This window comes from Urocampus carinirostris, chromosome 7 (genome assembly GCF_059441175.1).
Source record: "Urocampus carinirostris isolate Australia breed hairy pipefish chromosome 7, RoL_Ucar_1.0, whole genome shotgun sequence".
NCBI lineage: Eukaryota > Metazoa > Chordata > Actinopteri > Syngnathiformes > Syngnathidae > Urocampus > Urocampus carinirostris.
The window spans coordinates 30,899,946-30,921,218 of NC_142355.1; the positions used below are offsets into that span (position 1 = coordinate 30,899,946).

General features: G+C 38.3%; 1 protein-coding gene across 1 annotated transcript in view; it reads right to left on the reverse strand.

The window, feature by feature from the left end:
* The window catches only part of LOC148362955 (uncharacterized), a 124,922-nt gene extending 116,157 nt beyond the window's left edge, over window positions 1-8,765 (reverse strand). Inside the window, exons 1-3 of the mRNA XM_088340553.1 lie at window positions 8,621-8,765; window positions 4,134-4,186; window positions 2,639-2,736 (exon numbers count right to left, since the gene is read on the reverse strand). The gene's annotated coding sequence lies outside the window, so the exon portion shown is untranslated. The remainder of the gene's footprint in view (window positions 1-2,638; window positions 2,737-4,133; window positions 4,187-8,620) is intronic.
* Between the last annotated feature and the right edge of the window lie 12,508 nt (window positions 8,766-21,273).

The following is a 21,273-nucleotide window of genomic DNA, read 5'->3' on the forward strand; positions in this document are numbered from 1 at the left end:
TGTTTTGTGCACTATTTCCTTATTTGTCCACAAAATGTATTATATTTGAATAAAGACGAAATTAATACTGTGATTTTTTTTTTATATTCGATTCCTCAATTAAAAATAATCGGCTGATTAATTGATCATTGAAATGATCGTCAGTTGCAGCTCTATTGCTATTAATTGTGATGTAGTGAAAAAATGTATGCAACACCATTCCATGTCTTCATACCCTTGATTTAATAATTTAACAAATGATCTGATTGTCAATTTTTATGTTGAAAACTTAAAATTAATCAGCCCTAGACGCTAAAAAATGTATCTTGCGTTCTAATTGAATAATAAGGATAGAAGCTTAATAAAAATGTTACACTACTGTTGCTCTGTACAACCATTCACATCAAGTTAGTCTTTAAAACAAGCCATGCACTTAATTGATATGTTTAGACATTCATTATTCATTAAAGACTCACAAGATGCCAGGTTAAGACGCCGCTGTGTAGGCGGAAAACTTAGCTTAGCAAATGAAACATACTTATTAATAAATGCAGCGGGTGAGGGTTTGCTATTACAATAATGCAAACCATGTGCACTCATTTAAAATTTTGATTAAAACATGAAACGAGCTCCAGAAATATTTAAGACAAATGGTTTGTACTGAATAATGACTGCATTTGATCCACTGTTATATTTTTGATCTTCATTCTAAAAGTATTATCCTTAATTAAGCTTCACATTGAATTGAAGCAGACCCTTTCCTAAAAGTAAATGACTAGTCACGATTTATATTTGTGTGTATCGCACTTTTTTACAGTGTCCCAAGCCCGTGAATGGACTCGGGAAGGCTTTGATGATGCTGCCAAACTGCACTAAAACCTTAAGATGATTAGTGATATTCTTAAAACCCAAGTCCACTGATAATGTGTTTAAAGAAGCAATACGGCTTTGCAAAAGCTTTGAGTTCAAAGTCTAAGAAAGCATGGGGTCAGAATGCCAATGAGCCAAACAAAGAATAGCCAAAACGGGCTTTGGAAGGGATTTCAAGCTCGGGGCCTAGGACACTTTTGATGGGAGCATAGCTGTACCCTTAGACATACTGCGTATCACATGGTCAGGCTTCTTTCTTTTAGGGGGTCAGGGGAGATGGCCTGAATAACAAAAAGTGCAAGTCAGTGGGGACAATTTAACACCTAAATTACTTGCGATTATCAACTGTTCTCAAAAAATTTTCACAATAAAATTAATCCGTTCAATTCAACATGATTCAAAACCGAAGAATTCACCGGTTGTCAGAAACCAAAGTGACAGTCAATCTTCTTTTAAAACCCAAGCATCATGTCTTTATTCTGTATGCACTGCATCGTGAGAAAGATACCAAATTTAAAAGGAAGTCCTTTTCAGCTTAAAACAATATTTTAACAACAAAGTAGATTGCAAACTGTGCCACATAATACTGCATAGGTGTCAAATTCACGGCCCGGCGTACAATCATATCCGACCGATGAAATAATTTTATATACATCTACTACAATGGCCCGGCTCTATAAAATGCTGATAAATCATAGATCGCACAATGCAGCGCTTCAGCTGCCGCCACAAGACTTAGCGGGAACGATCCCGCATCAATCGAGTTAGCTGTAGCCTGACGAGCGCAGTCACTTTCAAAACTATCTACTGACAAAGAACACATCGGCCGGTTGAAAAACAAGACCAACAAGAGCATTAATAATGAGTCTTTAGTGTCAGAAAGTGAAAATGTACGACTATAGGGACGACTATACATCACAATGTAACGGAGTGCTAAACGGAGATAAGCAGGGCGAAATTTCTGTTGCTGTGGATTACGCAGATGCTAAACCCTCACAATGGCTGAGCAAAAAGTTTATTCTGAAAACGGAGCCTTTCAAAACAAAATAGAGGCTGAATATGTGTTAACCGACATTGCCGGTAAACCTTCTTTGTGGAGCTTATGTAGCTGTAGCATAGGAATTTAATGTAAAGTAAGTTGAAAAACCTGAATGCAGATAAGAAAATACAGACAGTTGAACAGTTAAAGATGAATATGAGGATACACAAAATCCCCAAGTGCGAAACACAAATTTTATTGATATTTCCATGTTTTTCCACATTTTGAATTTGTAGTTTTGACAAGATATTTTTTATGGAGAACAAAGTTTAGGTTATTTACCGTTTAAGTTTGTTAATCCTGAAATAACATCCTGTCTGTTATTAAATCATATTTATGTTAAAAGCACATTTTTTTGGTGCAAAGTACAAATTGTATTTATATTCTCATTTATTTTTTATTCATTTTAGGTTTTACAGGAGATATGTTTTATGGAGAGCAAAGTATGTTTATTCTGGAATAATATTGCTGTTTGTTTTTAATTCATACTTATGTTTTGTTTTCAAATCAAGTTTTAGTTTATACAATAATTATTTATCCTGTTCGGCCTGCGACCAAAGGTTTGGTTTGAGTTTCTGCCCTCTATGCAATTGAGTTTGACACCCCTGCTCTAATGCTTTTGCTTGTACAGAACACCATATTACATAATTTAACAACAATTCCATTAATCAATATATTAAACGCTGCAAATGACAAAGACGCATGTTACACGCAATGTGTAATAACGGGTGTTGCTTTTTAATTGCTTACATTCTCTTCCACTTTTTTAAGGCGACAAGGCCATTTCTCTGAAGTCACCACTTATCGCCGCCATCGCAGGAGAGGATTAATGGTCTCACTCTGGGCCCCTGAGAAATGTTTAAGTTGTCCTGATTATCAGTGCAAGAAAAAGAATCGTGGTTATTTGTCATTGTGTTAAGCAGTGAGGGAGACTAATCAGACAACCCCCAGAGCTAAGAACGTGATTAACCCTTCCTGCTACTGTTGTACACACAGGGAGTCGCGGCAAAACGTTCCATTGCCATTGTTATTATGGATGGAAAACTTGGAGTGTCGATTGACATTACGAATTCATGAAGCCGATAATGCAATGGCTCCAAGCTGCGAGAAAGTAGTCTGGCGTACAACAAGACAAGAATACATCATAACCTGCACATCGATGACACCAGTAGAGTATGATAACATGATAAAGCTGCATATAGTGACAACTGTATGAAACCTCAATATTATATTTAAATATTTATTATATACCATTTGGAATACACTCAATTAAGACAATTTCCTTAGTATTTGAGTGACTGCATAGCATGCTGGTTTTTTTTTTCCCCTTGCATCAAACGGCATTTTGACAAATAAGGTTCTGTTCACTTTAAAAGAGAAGCATTGGGACTTTTATTTTGTGTGCAACCGCAATCATCAGATACAATAGCAGCTGCACAACCCATTTAACACATTTGTGTCATGGAGGAGATGTTTTTCCCCCAACCCTTCCAACTGATCCCTGAGGCGTTTGGACTAGTCAGGCTGGTTACATTATTTTCCTTGTCTGTCACCTTTATAGTATCTGTTAAGACACACTGCGCTATCTGTTGGTGCAGGGTTTTGTCTTCCTTTCGCCCATGAATGTTTTATATAGCGGCGGGAGAAAGATTGTTCATTGCAACCGGGCTAGCCGGCGAAAGACAAATTGCTCAGGAACGTCTAAATGGCAGTCAATGATAAGTCATTGTAAGCAAGTAAGTGACTTCCAATAGAGTGGCTAGGGAGACAGAGAATAATGGCAGAATACAGGTGAAAAATTGATGTTTGGCTTGGTGTAATTACTCCATTAGGTTGGCTCCTGGTAATCTGCTGCTGAGGCGAGTGTTTTTACAGTGGAAGGGGGTTTGGTGTAGTGACGTAAAAAATGAATGCAGCAGTAGATGTAAAATTCACACGCATCCGATGTGCAATCACTACACATGATATGAATAATATAAGAGTGGTCAAGTGAACCCCGCTTTCATGGACAAATTGTTTCTTCTTCATATGGCGGAAAATCTAAAACCGAGGTCAAAGAAAACAATTACTTTTCTAAGATTTTTTTCAGTTAAAAAGGATCTGTTGTGTGAAACCAGTCTCGCATATTGAAATATTCTTATTCTGAAAAGTTGTCTCGAGTTGAAGTATATTCAAATGCTCTAGTCAGCTTGCAAATATCACACGTACAAATTCAGAAAACAGCTCAATTGAAATGGATTATTACCAGAAAGCCTTGACGTCTTCATCAGTTGAATCAAGTGGTATAATGGTTTAAGCCTGTGATGAAAAATAAAAACAAAAGACGTATTTCGGTGCTTAATTCATATTTTACAGAAGAAAAAAAAAGCCAGAATGCTGCTTTGACAAGCAGAGTCGCAATTAAGCATGAAAAACGTTTCGAGTTGAATTTTTCGTAGACAAATTAATTTAGGGAGAGGAAAAACAATCACAACGTCTAACTTAGAAGACTGATAACCAAGAACACAGCCAGCTCTTTGAATTTAATTTATAAGGTATTTTATGCATTGTATTCCTCAAAGTAAAATTACAGGTAAAATAGTATTCTGTGGTTATAACTTACAACAAAAATAATAAAATAAATAAGACAAAGAGCGAAATGTAATAAAGTCATTCAGAATCTTCAAACGATTTGTGTTAACAATTGTTTTGTTGGACCCAAGTCATTGAATTCCAAACTAAAAGCCATTAGGTTACTTCATTATCTGTGTGACATTTGTTGCCTCGGTGGACAGTGCTTGAAATGTATTTTGTATCTAATACCACAAGATTGACAAAGAAAAACATAAGTCAAAACAAAAAAGAGGACATAGTCAAAAACCGGGCAGCACGCTCCTGATTTTTACACAATATTTTCAACACTTGGTATCTGCTTCTTCCGCCTGTAGCAATTTAGACAAAAGCAGGAGGGGAAAAAAATGCTCCAATATGTTCTTCTGAGTTTTTTTCTGACCACACAAGCTGTTTTCTCCAGTTAACTTTTTAAACAGTGCTAGGAGCGCTGCCCACAGCTTTATCGCCCGAGCTTAGACTGACCTCATCCTCACCTTTTTGCGCTAGTTCCCATCTGCTTGTGTCCCACCCTACACTTCATCCCACTTGGCTGTAGGCCCACTCTCTGCAATGGGCTTTTTTAACGGATCCCCCCAAACCAAACCCTGCAGGAACTGAAGACCCTAGTGCATGTGTGTGTGAGTGTTTGGAGGAATTGCAGCCCTCACACCTCTGCGTTTTCATGGACAAAGTAGAAAATGTACAGACGTTACCATTGTTTCGCTCAATTTTGGCGTTGTGAGAGTAGTAATAAAAACAATAATAAAATAATTATATTCAAATACTATACTCATAGTAATAAACTATAAAACATTACACTGCTTATTTGTCATGCCAATGTATTACCAGAAGCTTAAAATGCTCGTTTCAATATGAACACATTGACTCCAAAAATGTAATTTTACAAATATTTTCAAATTGTACATTTGCAGGGAAGAAGGTAGGAAGGTTAATCTGCATTGCATACATTGACACTCCTCAAAATGTATACAGGCGTAATCTTTTGATTTTTTTTTTTAATTGAAATGCATGTCACATGAAAGGTAATAATTATGGCTCTGACTGTAGTTTGCAACTTACAGATGGCTTTAATTGATGTACATTGCCTTCATTAGTGGTAATTACGTTGAAAAGTGATGGTGTTAAGTTTACGGAAGTGAACTAAAGGTATGATGAACAAAGAATTAAACAAGAGAGGCCAAAAATTGAGTCTAGTAAGTTTAGAAATATTTACTTTTCGTATTGCTTCTTTCCTTCCCTGCAGTCTGATGGTGCATATTGAATCTCTGTATATTTTGCACTCTAAAAGTTATTACCACACCTCGAACATTACAGTTAACACAATCTGGTTTAATCGATATACGTTTCGTTTCTGTACATGGGTTCAAAAACCAGTCAATTATAAATTATGTGTTAAGCCTTGGCTATTTTTTTTTTTCATTTTTTTCACCCACATTTCTAGGGTGAAAAATATTTGAGCTGGTAAACAAAAGTACCTTCACCAGATTGAACTACCATTGAGGTTACATTTGACCATGTTGACAATAAAAGTGTTATTTAAATAAAGAAATAGATTTAATATGTATCTGACTTGTCATTGGATTGGTGTCACTTTATTCCACTCACTGATTTGACCCGTGTTTTTTTTTTTTTCGTTTCACTAACAGTTAATAAGGAAAACCTATTGGCAGAATGGAAGTAATAAAAAGTCATGTACAAAGTCATGAAGAACTTAATGGTGTCGCTACTTGTTCACTTTACACTTAAACTGTAGATGTCAAACTTACCAAACCTAATATACTGTAAAGTATGCAGCCTAAGAGTGACAAAAAGGGAAAAAACACTCCTATTCAACCATGATTGTTACACAAATTTGAAGGTATGATGTCAGTAAGATAATTTTTTGCACCCATTTTATAATTTTAATACATACAATAAAATGTCAATACGAATTTCGATACAAATAATAACACAAAATTAACTGTTTTGTAAAACCCACTAATGTTCCTTAGTCCAAGACCAAACCTGGAACAAAAGCTGCTGGTGCCCTTCTACAAAACCACAGCTAAGAACATTCTAGCATACGGCTGCACTGTGTGGTATGCTGGCAGTGTGGCAGTGGACAGGAAAACCATACACAGAGTAATCAACCCAGCCCAGAAGATCATTGGCTGCTCCCTGCCTAGTCTAGAGGACATTACCTGCTTGTGATACTGTAGCAAAGCCATCAATATTATTCAACTCTTCCCAAACAAGCCGCCACAACTTGACCTGAACCCTCAGGTAGGGGCTACAGAACCCTCAAAACTAGGACAAACAGGCTCAGACACGGATTCTTCCACAGAGCCATCACCACTCTAAACGAGCGCACAAAACTGAAAACATGTATTGGGTCTTGTTTTTTCTTCTTTTATTGCTGATAAATGTTATTGCACAAACCTGTTAAAATATATATAGTGTGACTTATTTGGGGGATTTTATTTCTGCTAAATGTGATAGCACTTCTTTTCATTGCACTATTGTTACAATGCACTATTCTTTCATTCACAAACATTGCTCCATTATTATAACTTGCCAGTCTCTAGGCACTACGTTTTAAATATTTGTTCTGCCTTTTATCCCAATATAAAAACAATAGAAAATACTCTTTTCAAGTCTATTACATGTTTACCCTTGAGTGCTATGTCTAGTCTCGTTCCACACAATGTTTACTACGATGTTATCAAAGACAATAAATAAATTCAATTTGATTCAATTCAAGTGAGGAAAGAAGTAAGATGCTGAAAGAATCATTTGTGTTATTTATTTGGTAAACATAATATACTTGTTAACTCACATTACACTTGTTTTTATTCTACATAGTCTGTCTTGCTGTACGTAAATAGGTGCCACGTTGTTTTTGTAAGGTATTACTTAATATTGTTATTGCATTCGGGCCCCAATGTTGTGGAATGCTCTGCCCCCTAAGATTCCATTTGCAACCTCAGTGGAACTGTTTAAATCTAGGCTTAAAACACACTTCTATTCCATAGCTTTTGAATTGACCTATATTTCATGTTGACAATATCCGTGTATTGTTTGTTATTGCAACATCCATTGCAGCATGGTCATCCTGGAAGGGGGACTACTCCCAAGTGCAGTCCCTTCTCAAGGTTTCTTCATTTTCCTCATGTTGAGGTTTTGAGTTTTCCCTTGCCCTCATGTAGGTTTTAGATCAGGGGATGGTGTAATTATAATCTGTGGTTTGCAATATTCTGTGATCTTTGCAGCCCTTTGAGGCTCCTTGTGATTAAGGGCTACAAATAAACATGACATGACTTAATAAGGGGAATTCCGGTTCATGTATTCCTTAACCGCATGGGTAGTCGGGGCACCAATGAGGATGCAACTCCGTACAGCTTTCTCCACTGTTTACAGTTTCTGGCCTGTATTGTTAATAAAAGGAACAATTGGGTGAGGTTGACAGGTATGGTATCCAAATAGTCATTTACCCCCATGTAGGTTTTGTATCAGGACATGGTTTAATAATAGTCGGTAACAGTATGTGGTCTGTGCAGCTATTTGAGACTGATTTTGTTATACAAATAAATGTAAATTAAAAAAAATATATATATATATTATTTTAAGTCTTTTATTTAATGTGCCGTGTCTCATATCGCAGACAATGTACACTACGTTGTTAATCTATGGCATTAAAGAAAAAAAAATCGATGTTCTAATGCCAATTGATAGCAACTAGTCAGAGTTGACAGTCCGCCATTTTGACAGCACTCTCGAGTCTGTTAACGTTCCTTATATTGTGGCTGGTCCGCAGCCTCCTCCCTCGCTTTAGAATTGCTGATCCAAATCCTCGCAGTAGCTCATTAGAGAAGTAAGCTGACCTTCAACTGGGCGAGCTATTAGCAGGCAAAGGCGTACAGGTCTCACACAATGGCGTCAAACGAGAAAAAGGGGGGAGTGGGTGTGGGGGAGACGTTGGACTGTACACAATGCGTCCAGCTGGACCATTTTCACCGCCCAAAACGTTACAGGTTCCAACAAGACGACGGCTAACCGTTGGAACGGAGAGAGACCATTTGGGAGGTCACGCTCTTGTTTTTGCGGTGTTTAATTTCCTATCGACAGTGACATGGACCTTACCTGTGGTGTCATCTTGTTAAAAGTCACTGCTTCTCTCCAAACACCCTCGAACTCTTCGGCCCACGTACACGCCCAAATACAGTCCCCGTTCCACTCTCATCACGAGGAAGCTGTGGCCTGCAGCGCCCCCAAGCGTTTGATCAGGTTAACTGTCACGGGTTTGAAGCTCAATGAGCCCGAGCTGAAATAGAAACAAAGTTAAATGTTTTTATTTTTTATTTTAATGACTGATTAGTTTAGTTTACGATGCCTCCTTTTATTTATTTTTTGTTATTATTCGAGTGTTTTATTACATGTTTATCCTGGAGTGCCACGTCTAATTTCGCTGGAAAAAAATGTACACTACGTTGTAATCCATAACATAAAAGATAATTCAGTTCTATTCTTAACACATGTTGTTAAAACCCCAGACAAAATCCCCTAAACAGTATTTTATTTAACGTTAAATTGTATGACTTTTCCCGGATTGGTCCTAATACTGTAGTATCAAAAAAACATTTTTATTTTATTTTATTTTTTCACATTTCCGTCTAATCTGTATATAAAATTACAAAAATTGTCCTTAAAAGGAGGACAACTCGAGGGTTAAATAAAACAAAAAGACTATTAGAACATTTAATCGGGGGTTTTATTGAAACAAACAACAACATTAGAGAATTGAAGAGGAATTTGATTTATCTTAAATATTTTACATGAGTCCAACCATCCCTTGCAATTTGTGTCAAACAATTTTGAATGTTACAAGAACCAAAGTATTAAAAAAAACAGTTTTCAAAAAAAACTTAAGGACATTTTAGAGGAAATGTGTTTATGAGAAATATTTAAATTGGTCTTTATATTAATTGTGTAATTTGTGTCGAATGAGTGTTATGTTACAAGAACAATATGTGTTCAGAAATAAGGAATGTGATTTATGATTAATATTTTGCTTTGTGTTATGCTGTGTAATATTTTTTTCTAAAACAGAGTGTTAAGATGGAAGTTGTAATTATGTTATGCATGTTTTTTTTCTTGTATTTTCAATATTTGTGAAAATTGTATTCATTTTTTATTGGATTCTTTTAGACCTTTCTATATTGCCATTCAATATTATTATTTTTAATGATTATTTTATTTTAAATCATGACCAGAGCACTACAAATGATAAATACCATTCTGGCTTAATCTGATTCATTAAAAAAAAAAAAAAACTACATTTAGGAAGTTATTGTTGAATTACATTGTCCCCTTTAAAAAAATAAATTAATAAGTCATTGTTTCATCACACGAGTTGTTACAAAACTAAGTTGTCCTTACACTTGAATTAACATTGGTAAACTAATGAAATATTATTTTAGTACCAAGTTAAAATGTAATGGATACTACTTATAAGAAATTTGAGTGTGTACATAAAATCCCTTTGTTTTGAGGTAGTGTAATACCGCCTGCATGTGAGATCTCGACACAGAGCCCTCCGACATTTTTTTCATGATACTTTGAAGCCACAAGCTGCACTTTGACCTGAGCTCAAAAGTTTTTGTGCTGCGCGAGTTCACAGTGGCACCAAATTCTCAGACAAACCGTTTCTTCACAAGCATCGCCGTTCCCTTCATCTGATGCTAATGCCGAGCAAAAAAAACAGAGCGCCAAAGCAATATCTGGCTTTAGAGACACGGCCGTCTGCTGCGATCGCCGTTTGAAGCCGTAAATGTGACATAAGACTTCAAGAGGAAACCCCAAGACTGGCGGTTTAAAGATGAGTGCGAGGCGGGCGCTGCAACACGCTTGGTCTCCATCCAGGGGGATATTCTGCGGCCAGGCTTGATGATTGGAGATGAAGGACAGCCTGAGAGGATGTAGGTTTGTTAAACCCCCGAATCCTTTCAACAAAGCCCTCCTATAACAATCTTCTCTCCGCCGTTGTCGCATTTATTGTTCCCACACGAGAGTTTTCCTCTCTATTCTCTCTGGCTCCTGTAATAGGCTCTCGTTTTTTTGGCAATCGGTGATGAAACGTAGGTATTTTATTTATAATCAATTACGCTGCTGATTGTTGGTTTTCAAAACCGTATGGACCTTGAATGACTGAAGGGAAACCGTGTCGGCTCATCCCCGTTCCTGACTGATCACGACGCTGTGGCCACTTCAACCGTCATTAGTATTATGTGAAAAACCCTGGCCGCGGACTCAAAACCTCTGCTCTCCCCCCACACTCCTTTCGCTACGAGAGAACTGTGCTTTATTTAATGCCCTGTCCATTATTGCCAGCATATTTGAAAGGTGCTAAGCCTTGAAACGGTTCCCGTATTATTTTCGGGCACTGACTGAATATTTCACGGCGGGAGGCAGAAAATGAGACCTTCCCTCAAGAGACTGCCTACCGAGCATTCTACGGGGTAAGGTCCCACACTGTGCAAAAACACCCTTGAACAAACAATTATATATTTATCCACCGCTCTTTTGAGGTTCTCCTTTATTATTCTCTGCTCGCTTGCACAGTTACAGGTAAAAAGGGGAAAATATTCAATATTGAAGTGCGGTCCAAACTAAAGCTTCACATAGCCCTGTGAGTCATCAGCTACTCTAAAATACGGTTTTATCATCACCTGGGAAAGTGGAGATCCTTTCAAAGAACAGTCATGGGCTTAAAAAAAGGACCACACTGCATTGATTGCTGAATCACTGTGCGCTGCCATGAAATCAGATCTTAGTCTTGGGAGATTAGCCAGAAACTGGGCTGATTTGAGAAACGACTATAAAAGAGGAGACAATTCTCTCATCTGTCATAAGGGTTGATGGCCTTTTTTATTGAAAAATGCGCATTTAAGTTTATTGGTACACTGCAAAATATCAATCTCAATTTTGTTTGTTTTAAAATAATTCCCTTTTTTTGAGCTAGAAATGTTATCGATTGTCAGGTAACAAAAAAAAAGAACTTAAACACAAATTGAAAATAACTCTAATTTATGACTAAGAAGATGATGCTTGCTTTCCATCTGTAAGAAAACCATGCCCGTTTCAAGTAGAAAGATAAATCAATTTGTTTTAATGTAGAAGAAGATAGCATTCCTTGGTGGAGAATTAAAAATAAAAACAGGATACATCACTAGATTTTGAACTTGCACGGAGAACAGGGAGAGAAGCCTCATATGAGAAAGTTCAATCCAATGTATCCACCCTAAACAGTGCATAATAGTCAAAACAGCAGTGCGCAATAATAATCTAAATAACGAAGTAGCATCCTATTAAGTTGTTGTGGAATGTGGATAATAACTAATGATAAGTATGTAGGCATCTGGTGAAGGTCGTGGATGACATTGTTGCAAGAGGTCACAAGCTGATATGCTGAGGGAGCCGGGGCGGACGACCTTCACGAGATATCTTAACTTTATTTGAGAACACTATAAAAGCCAATGTTGAACGCCTGGAACTTTGAACGTGTCCCGAATGCAATAAAGCGTGTTCCCTTTTCGCCATATCTCCTCTCTGCGTATTTTTTGGGGCGACGCCCAACAACGTTCTTTCCAAGAAAATCTCCTTTGCAGGTGACTAAATATTAAAGACAAAAAAAAAAAACTCAATAGACCACCTGTTTTTTTTTATTATTACAGCCCTCTTTCAACACTGCTGATTCAATGACCAGGGTTCTGAACAGACTTCTACAGATCTTGCTTGTAACCCATAAGTTACAGCTCTGTTGGAGGATGGAGACAGGGAAAACAGGCAGGAATACAGTGTAGGTGCAGTACGGTACGGTATAGGTGCAGCCCTTTGAGACTCTTTGTGATTAAGGACTATACAAATAAAAATGACTTGACAATGACTTGACCAAGTTTTAACTTGGAAAATATCTTTAATGCAGAATATACACAAATGTGAGTCTTTTTTTCCTCAATCAAATAACAGTTGAAGTCAACACAAGAACTTTCTTTAAAATAATATGAACAGGTTCTAAGCCCCCACTTATCCAAACTAAATATTTGAATTCATATGTTTGTTAAATATGAGATAGTTAGCAAACTACTCTTCTCAGGTGCTGGCAATCTAAAATACCCAGGTTTTAATTAATGACAAGTCACGCTTCACTTGGTTTCTGAAGCACAGCCGTGATTGGTCAATAACTGAAGCCGAGTGTTTGTGATGTCATTTTCACTCGACAGCAATATAAAAATGGCCGTTTGCGGATATAAATCAAAACAATTGGATGTTGGTTCTTGTCTTATTGTCTACAAACACGATACGCCATGTTTATATTGGTAGAGGCACATACAACTTAATATTTTCAAGAAATAATTGGTTGTAACTTCCAATTAAAATAAGATAACATTTTTCTGGACACAAATTGAAGAGCAATTTAACTTGTAACTCATTGAAAAGGGAAAAAAATATATAAAATGATTACAAGTGCTCTCCACTGAAATTTACGAGCATTTAATACTGCCTAAAGCACATACAATATTGGTTTTTAAATAATAATATTCTTCAAGACAAAGACCCATATTTTTGTTTAGTCTAGCATGCACAATTTCTAAATGTCATTTTCTGCCTAGCCCTGTGATGTTATCAGTCTTTTTTTTCTTCTCATTGACATTTTGAGTCAGCAATAATAATACAATTATCAAACACTGGGAAAAAAATGAAAATCCACTTCAATTTAGGATTGACATATACAAAATGATTCAATTCCTTTCTGTTACCGTTGACGTAATGAGGCCATTTGCACCTAAAAGTAGATTTTGTGGCAGCAAAAAAGTCAAACAACAAAGCCATGCTTAATCATTAGGACTTCAGCCGGCGTTGACCTTTTGGAAGGATCCATATCTTCCTTTCCTGGAGGAAACGATGTGGATGGCGAGGCGCTTGTGTCCTTTGTGTTTTGTGAAGATATTGAACGTTTGAAGTGTTAACACTGACACTAAGCCTTTGGGGTGAGCGGGCAAAGGGAACATGTCACACAATAGGACGGGACTTGGATCTTTGCCTCGCCTCTTCTGACCTCTCTCTCTCTCTCTCTCTCTCTCTCTCTCTCTCTCTCTCCCTGCCTTTTCGGGGGTACGCCGGGCAATGCTACTTGAGGCTTGGTGTCTGACTAAATTGTAATACCCTTATATGAGTTTCATAACCAGAAATTGAACGTTGTCCGAACATACTAAATCAAATATTTGTCCTGGTACAAATTATGCATTTTCCATTCGGTTTGATATGCAAAATCAAAATGAAATCAAGCACGGATCTTGAATATTAATTATTCAAATAAAAACAGGATGAGTGTTTGAACCAAAAACAGCCCAAAAAGGCTGGTTTGGTCTCGCAGAAGCTATTATTTGGATTATTACATTCAAATAAGGTCTGATGCTGTTATAATTGCACTTACCTATTTATTGAAAAATAGTAACTAGAAAACAGTTAAAGACACATATAATGATAGTTGTCAGCTTTTATGTTGAAAATTATCAGGTCGTTTCCCGGAAACAAGCATTGTCATCTGGATGGAGTGCTAGAGTCTTCCTCTACACCAAAAATTAGCATTATGTTTTTCACTCAAAAATAGTGTCATCTTGTTCTGCATAGAAAGCTAGGGTCCCCTATATTGGATATTAGCGTTGTCCTCTTTACTACGGAAAGAGTTTTCTTCTTTTATGCCAAAAATGGTTCTGGTCTTCTTCTATGTCAATAAATTGTGTTGTGCTTTTCTTGATGGAGGGCTACTGTTTTTTTCTTTGTTGAAAATTAGTACTGTCTCTTCACCATTCTGAACTCATGTCGACTTCTTTCACAACAAAAAATTGTCCTCCTCATGGATGGTAAGCTATCATTGTCTTCTTCTATCTCGAAAAAGAGCATCGTCTAGTTTCATCTTTATCCACATTCTCTTTGTCTACGGCAGAAAATGTTGTTACGTTTTTCACCATGGAAAGCTCCAGCGTTTTCTAGTCTAAACATGACTGACGTATTCTCCTGCACGACGGGGTAGCAATTTGTTTCTACTATGACAAAAATGAGCATCAAATTCTTCACCAAAGAAAGCTATTTTCTTCTACACTAAAACTAATTGATTTATCTTTCTACTTGGAAAACTGGCATGGTTTTCTTACAGATGGAAAGAAAGCATTGTTTTCTTAGTCGTTAATTAGAGTTGTCTTCTGTATTTTCATTCAAATCAAAAGATAGCGTGTCTTCGAATGAGACAAAAAGGTAGGTTATTTAATTTGTTAATAATTTTGTTAAATTGTTACTCAAACCGCAAAAATATATTCATTCTACCTAATTATGACTTCTACTCCTGAGCGACTTATTGTCCGTAAAATTCAGTCATTTCTCTATTCACAGGCTTTCATTGTCCCGCTGTCTTTGCCGTTTAATAAGCATCCGCCGTACCCGAACGACCTTTGTTAATGATGCTTTGAATTTTGGTTGACAATGTTTTTGTGTGATCTTCCCATGTTAAATGCCTCCAGTAGCTTGGCTGACATACTCCATTGAGGCCACACATAAAACAGTGTGCCATCTGCACCTGGAGCATCGCTCTCGGCTCGCGATCCTCCCCACCCTCTTTCTCTCTCCCCCTGACCTCGCTCTTCTCATTCTGCTGCTCGAACCCGACCAAAGGCAGCTTTCAAGGGGGCGGAACTGTCCGCCTGTATCAAGTCAGGGGGCCTTTTCATAGATCAGAGCAAGTGGAAGTCATGGAAGAAGATGACCCGTTCCTTCCGGGCTTGATCGGATCTCGGCCCAGTCAAAGCCGGCAGGGCTCGGGTCTCTGGACTTCGCCGTCTCTGAGGGCTCGAACTCTCTGATGGTGGCAATGAAAGAGGGCAGTGGGACCGATGTGTCAGGCTCGATGTCGCAGCTGTCTCGTAAAGCCAAGTGGGCGAAGCAAAGGATGCAGCCAGCAGGCAGCGGGCCAGAACAAGACCCCCATATTGTGTGACATGTCATCTAATGACTGTCGCTTTGCTTTAGATCATGACCAGTGTTGGGCGGGTTACTGAACAAAGTAATGAGTTACAGTTATTTCATTTAAAAAGTAGTTGCACTACCCCCCCAGTTTTCAGTCACGGATCCCGTAACCACCTGGGTCATCGGGGCATCACTTTCCGAAGGCCATCTCTCTCCACGCCATTTTTTTGGAAAGGGGTTAGCTCCCCCACATGAAACAGACAATACTGCTTCCCATGGTTACCAGTAGCAAGGGAAGACTACTGATCCTACTCAGTTACAGCATCTTTATCATCTGATCACCATTCTCCCGCTCTTCAGAGATGAGCCATGCTACAGAGACCAGATCATAAATCACTGGGGAAAACCTTTTTGGGATGATCACGGAGGAAAAAAAAGCTTGATTCCAGTTTGAATTTTTCAGTAGGCTTGTCTTGTTCACATTAACATTGTAGAATACGTGTTTCATCACTTGTGGCTTGTTTACTTTGTTTCAATGGTGTAACTTCTTTTGCTTTTGTAACATTTTATAGGCTCCTTGACTGGTAGAGGCCTTGTTGCATACATACAGATGAACTGGCTGTGCTGGTGAAAAACATCAAAGCGTACAGGGAGTGCAGTTTACTGTGTTTTACAGAAACGTGGCTCACGTCTAGCATTCCTGAAGCTAACGTGGAGCTTCAGCGCTGTTAGGACAGACAGAGACACAAAAGCCTGCAGGAACCGAGAGAGGAGGTGGACTCACTATCTACGTGAACACGAGGTGGTGTAACCCTGGGCACAAAGATATCCATCTGCTGCAGGGACGTCGAACTTTTGGACTAGCGTGTGACGTCATCCACTCCGCTGTTGCTAAACTACAACACAGCACCCCAAGGCCATCCTGTTAATCTGTTAATGAACAACAAAAGTATACTGCTGGAAGTGTGAATTTCCCCACGGGAATGAATGAAGTATCTATCTATCTATCTATCTATCTATCTATCTATCTATCTATCTATCTATCTATCTATCTATCTATCTATCTATCTATCTATCTATCTATCTATCTATCTATCTATCTATCTATCTATCTATCTATCTATCTATCTATCTATCTATCTATCTATCTATCTATCTATCTATCTATCTATCTATCTATCTATCTATCTATCTATCTATCTATCTATCTATCTATCTATCTATCTATCTATCTATCTATCTATCTATCTATCTATCTACATACATGTTGTTAATTACTGACATGTACATTAAAGCTGATCCCAAAAAACATATTAAAAATAGCCATTGAGGATTGTATGTGACTTTGTGAGCAAAGGAGAAGTGGTCAAAAACACAGGTCAGCAAAATTTATGTTCTGACTTTTAAAATGTAGCAGAGTAATGCATAATGTTGTGACGGCAGTTGAGTTACAAAATTGTGTTAATAACACGTCACAGTACTCGTTACAAGGAAACATAATTGTGTTCCATGAATGCGTTCCTTTATAACGTGTTACTCCTAACACTGATCATGACATTGGTCAGGACGGGTAGAGGAAATAGATAACTCAGGGCCTGCTGATGAACAAACTTCTAGTAAAACACTCATAAAAAAGAACAACGTTTACCTATTAGTGCCAATTAGCATCTGTTGATCTACTCAAAACTATACCACCAATTGTAATGACTCGCAGATGTTTTCTTTTACACGGCGTTAAAAGAACAAGTTTTTCCAATCGGAGTCTGCGCCGATTTTTTGCGGCAAGAGAGTCAAACGTAAGGCGAAACTCCTGAACTTGGCTCACATCAAACACGCATACATTGAGACAGAGGGAGCCAGTTGCTTCTTGTTGACACGCCAGATTATTCACCCTACGTGCCTGACCCTTCTCTACTTGACTCGAGAGCCCACCCTCTCATTTTCCCCACCGCAGATCGTAGCATTCATTAAGATGACGTATTTACTTTAAGTCTGTCGCCTCTTTGCATAATAGCGAGCAGGTTCCCCGCCTGGCACTGTGTCTTTCAAGTGCTCGGCAAGGATGGGACTGAATTTTAAACGCGGCGTGCTTCGCCTCCGAGTTGACCTTGCGCAGAAAGCTCAGTGATCTCATTCTGTGCTGCTGGTTCCCTCTGTTGCGGCGGCAAAGAAAGGAGCCTTGTACGTCACTGCCGGCTACTTCCACACACCGGCTTCCTTTTAAACAGGGCGTCCGGGAAAAAGGCTCGTTTCATAACGCTTTGATATGGAAATCTAGGTTAATTTCTCCCTCCAAAGGGAGTCGTTTTCAGGATGATTATCCGTCTTTGGCAGGTAGATGAGCGAAACTGTTTGAAACCAAAGCACTGAAAAACACCTCCAGTTAGTAATTCGAAATGATTGATTGAAAGACTATAGAACTAATGAATATAGTGCAGATGCGATTATACAGACCATAAGAATATATTGGTACCGCAAGGACAAGTGTATCAAACAGTTTTTCATATCTGACTAATTTTAGTTGCACTTTTCCTTGGAAAACCGGCATGCTTTGGACTTACATGTTTAGAACATAATTACACCCAGTGTCATTTTATGACACTATCATTGTCTTACACATTTATCAATCATGCAAAGAAATATGGGTTTTGTACTAAAATTAAATCATAAATAAATACATTTTAATATTTCTTCCTACTCAATACAAGTACACATATTAATCAATTTAAATTTTCAGTGGCTCAAATTTGTTACAGATTGTACTGAGAAATATGAGGTACGAACACAATGTTCTCCTAAGCGGACCACATAAAAATTATATATGAAGCCACTTTTGGGCCACTGAGCTTGAGTTTAACACCTTTGCTTTTTTTTGCAAAGTAATTCCCAAAAGTCTCACCTAGAAATTACCTTTTTTTAATTGTGAGTGACAAGTGTGTCCAATTACGATGCTTATTAAAGTTTGCAAAAAATGTAAATCCAGCAAAGACAAACCAATTAAACCTTTGTATAAGCAGCAGCTTGTTCAACACATATACAACAAAACAATGTGAAGCCAACAAAAGTGTTTCAAAATGCTGTTAAACTGAAATGTTTTGGCTGTTGGTGATCTCCAGTTTCAAAACGTAGTTAAGACTTTCCTCAAAAAGAGCTTTTCGTACAAGGCCAGTCAACATGCTGGTCCGACTCCATACGCGTCTGCGAGTATTTATTAAAGCGACGGCCAACAGTTTCTCTGACACTGTGCCTGTCAGTCTCAGGCAGCGTTGGGCTGTCCGATGCAACTCGGGGGTTATGAAGGTTAATATCGTCTAGCGCCTCCAATTCAAATGACGACTAGACGCCTTCGTTGATGAATGACTGATAGTCGACCTCGGGTTTCACTTGTCATCAAAGTGGTTAATGCGTTCTCGGACGAGCCTTGTCAGGAAAGGTTTGGAGCTTAAGCCTCTGCTCGTCACTACAGATAAGTCAACCAGAGTTGTCGTCAAATGTGAAATGGAAACTCGGCTGAGTCTGAAATAAAGTAGATTTTCAATGTTATATCATCAAAGACAAACAAAGCTGTCCAGTCAAAATCTTGATGAATTGGAAAATCAATAAACCTTCTTTTACTTTCACCAGAAATGCAGAATATTTGTCCGGGTTTGTAAGGTACCGAACGGCAAACTGCTAAATACAACGTCACAGTTATCGTACTGATAATAAAAGAAGACCAGATAATTAATCACTTGACTTCATGCTATAATGTTCAACCTGCCATTGTTTCTTGTTTATGAGATTATCTGTATAGAGGTTTACTGATTGTCTCAGACAGCGAGTTTTGCATCAAGGGATTTGGCTTTCTCTTTAGAATTAGATTAGAACACATCCAAGTGCTGTAAACGTATTGAAAAACATATTTTCTTTTGCAAGCAGACCAGAAGAAAGACAGAAGAAATTATGGTGAACCTTCAAGATTCCATCTTAAAACCCAAGAGAAACATCAACTTTTCTACTTCTTATGTCTATATCATGTCTTGTCTGTTAATCATGACCTTTAAAAGAGACATTTTAAGGCTATGATACATGGATCACCTTAGTAATGTCACATGCGATATTGTTAGATGACCTTCAGATAGTGACCTCCTCAGGCCGAGCCGGATCCCCGATATGCCATGGCTTTGTTGGGGTAGCCTCGCCTTGCCCCTGGGTTTTGCTCTTTGGAGAATTCCCTGATGAAACCTTGCGGTGATGAGGGCAATATGCCAGATGGGAGCACTTTAAGCGGTAAACGTAAGCGGGCACCATAATGACTTGCGTCATCCGTGGTTCACTGGGCACAACGTGGAAGGGCAAAACGATAGAAGAGGCACATTGAGACGTAAAAAGGTCACCCCAGTCAAAATGGATATTGCACTGATGTTGGGTCAGTTGCAAGCTTCCTTTTTTTTCCTGAAAATAGATTTAAATTGTCTTTCTCTTTTAAAGCAATGAAATCCTCACACATGGAGAGGAAGAGAGACATTTCCTCTGTTATCTTGGAGCGTCCCTCATAGTATCTTGCTACTTGTAAATTAAATATACATCAATCTTATATGGAGTAAAGCATCACAGTCAACATGCTCGTGTTTCATCTTCCCGGCCTCAGCACCACGCACCCATTAAGCACCATTACCGTGCGGGGCCATTTTATGGTCAGAGAGCATTTCAGTGTTGGCCCTCCCTAGGGGCCACAGAATCAACCGAGTGACTTCCAACCATGCTCCAGCAACAAATGTTTTACATTTTGTTTTGTTTTTTTCTCTCCACTTTTCCCCTTTAACGTCGACTTACCGTGCACTTTGACTCATCAAGTGTAACTCGACTGTACTCTATGTGACTGATGCCGCTTCGATTGACGTATTGAACTACAACCTCCCTAAGGATTGGTATAAAACTCTGTTCCTGCTGACAGTTATATTTCATATTTCCAAGTTGAATTGTAAGAATGAAACAATATATTAGTTTGACGAGTTTTTCTATGTTTTTTTTTTTTTTTGCAAAGCAGTTCGAAGGAGACTTTATGTTGGGTTCAAGAGAGTACTAGTAACAATTTGCAGAAAAAAACAACATAACGTATTCCTTAAGACTGGTGATTGATTCAAACACAATCAATGCCTGGTGCAAATCACAAAAAGTTATCTTGTAGACATTCAATACTTAGTTTTGAGTATGATCTTCAAATTGATAGTACAGTATACATAGCTTTTAATTCGTAAAGGCGTTGTCCGTAGCTTCAAAATAGTCTACGTATGAAATCACTCTCCTCCCCATGACTCCACCTCCTTTCCTCCAGCATGATGCGCTCCGGGGCCGAAATACCGTAATTAAAAGTAAGATTAAAGGGCCCGGTCACACAGCCGTTTGCGTCTGTATCGCGGGTAAAATTTTGCGTTTTTTTTGCCCGTGGTTGCCCGCGATGAAAAATGCGCAATATTGGCCAACCCGCTGTTCATCGGTGGTATGCCCGCAAAACAGACGCCGGCGACTGTTCCGCTTCCTCATCGCGTCATTTCCGCGTCATTTTCTCGTGTGGACCATGGGTATAAAAGCTGCCGAGCCGGCGTAATGCCGAGATTTGCATCCCCTCGCTACTACAACCACTTTTACCTGGTTTTATCTAACTTTTATATCACTTTTAGGGAATTTAATGGCGAACATATAACCAAAACCACTTTGTCTTGCATTTGTTGGGAATGTAATACAACTTAAACCATTCCGTCTTTGTATTTGTTGTGAATGTAATCGAACGG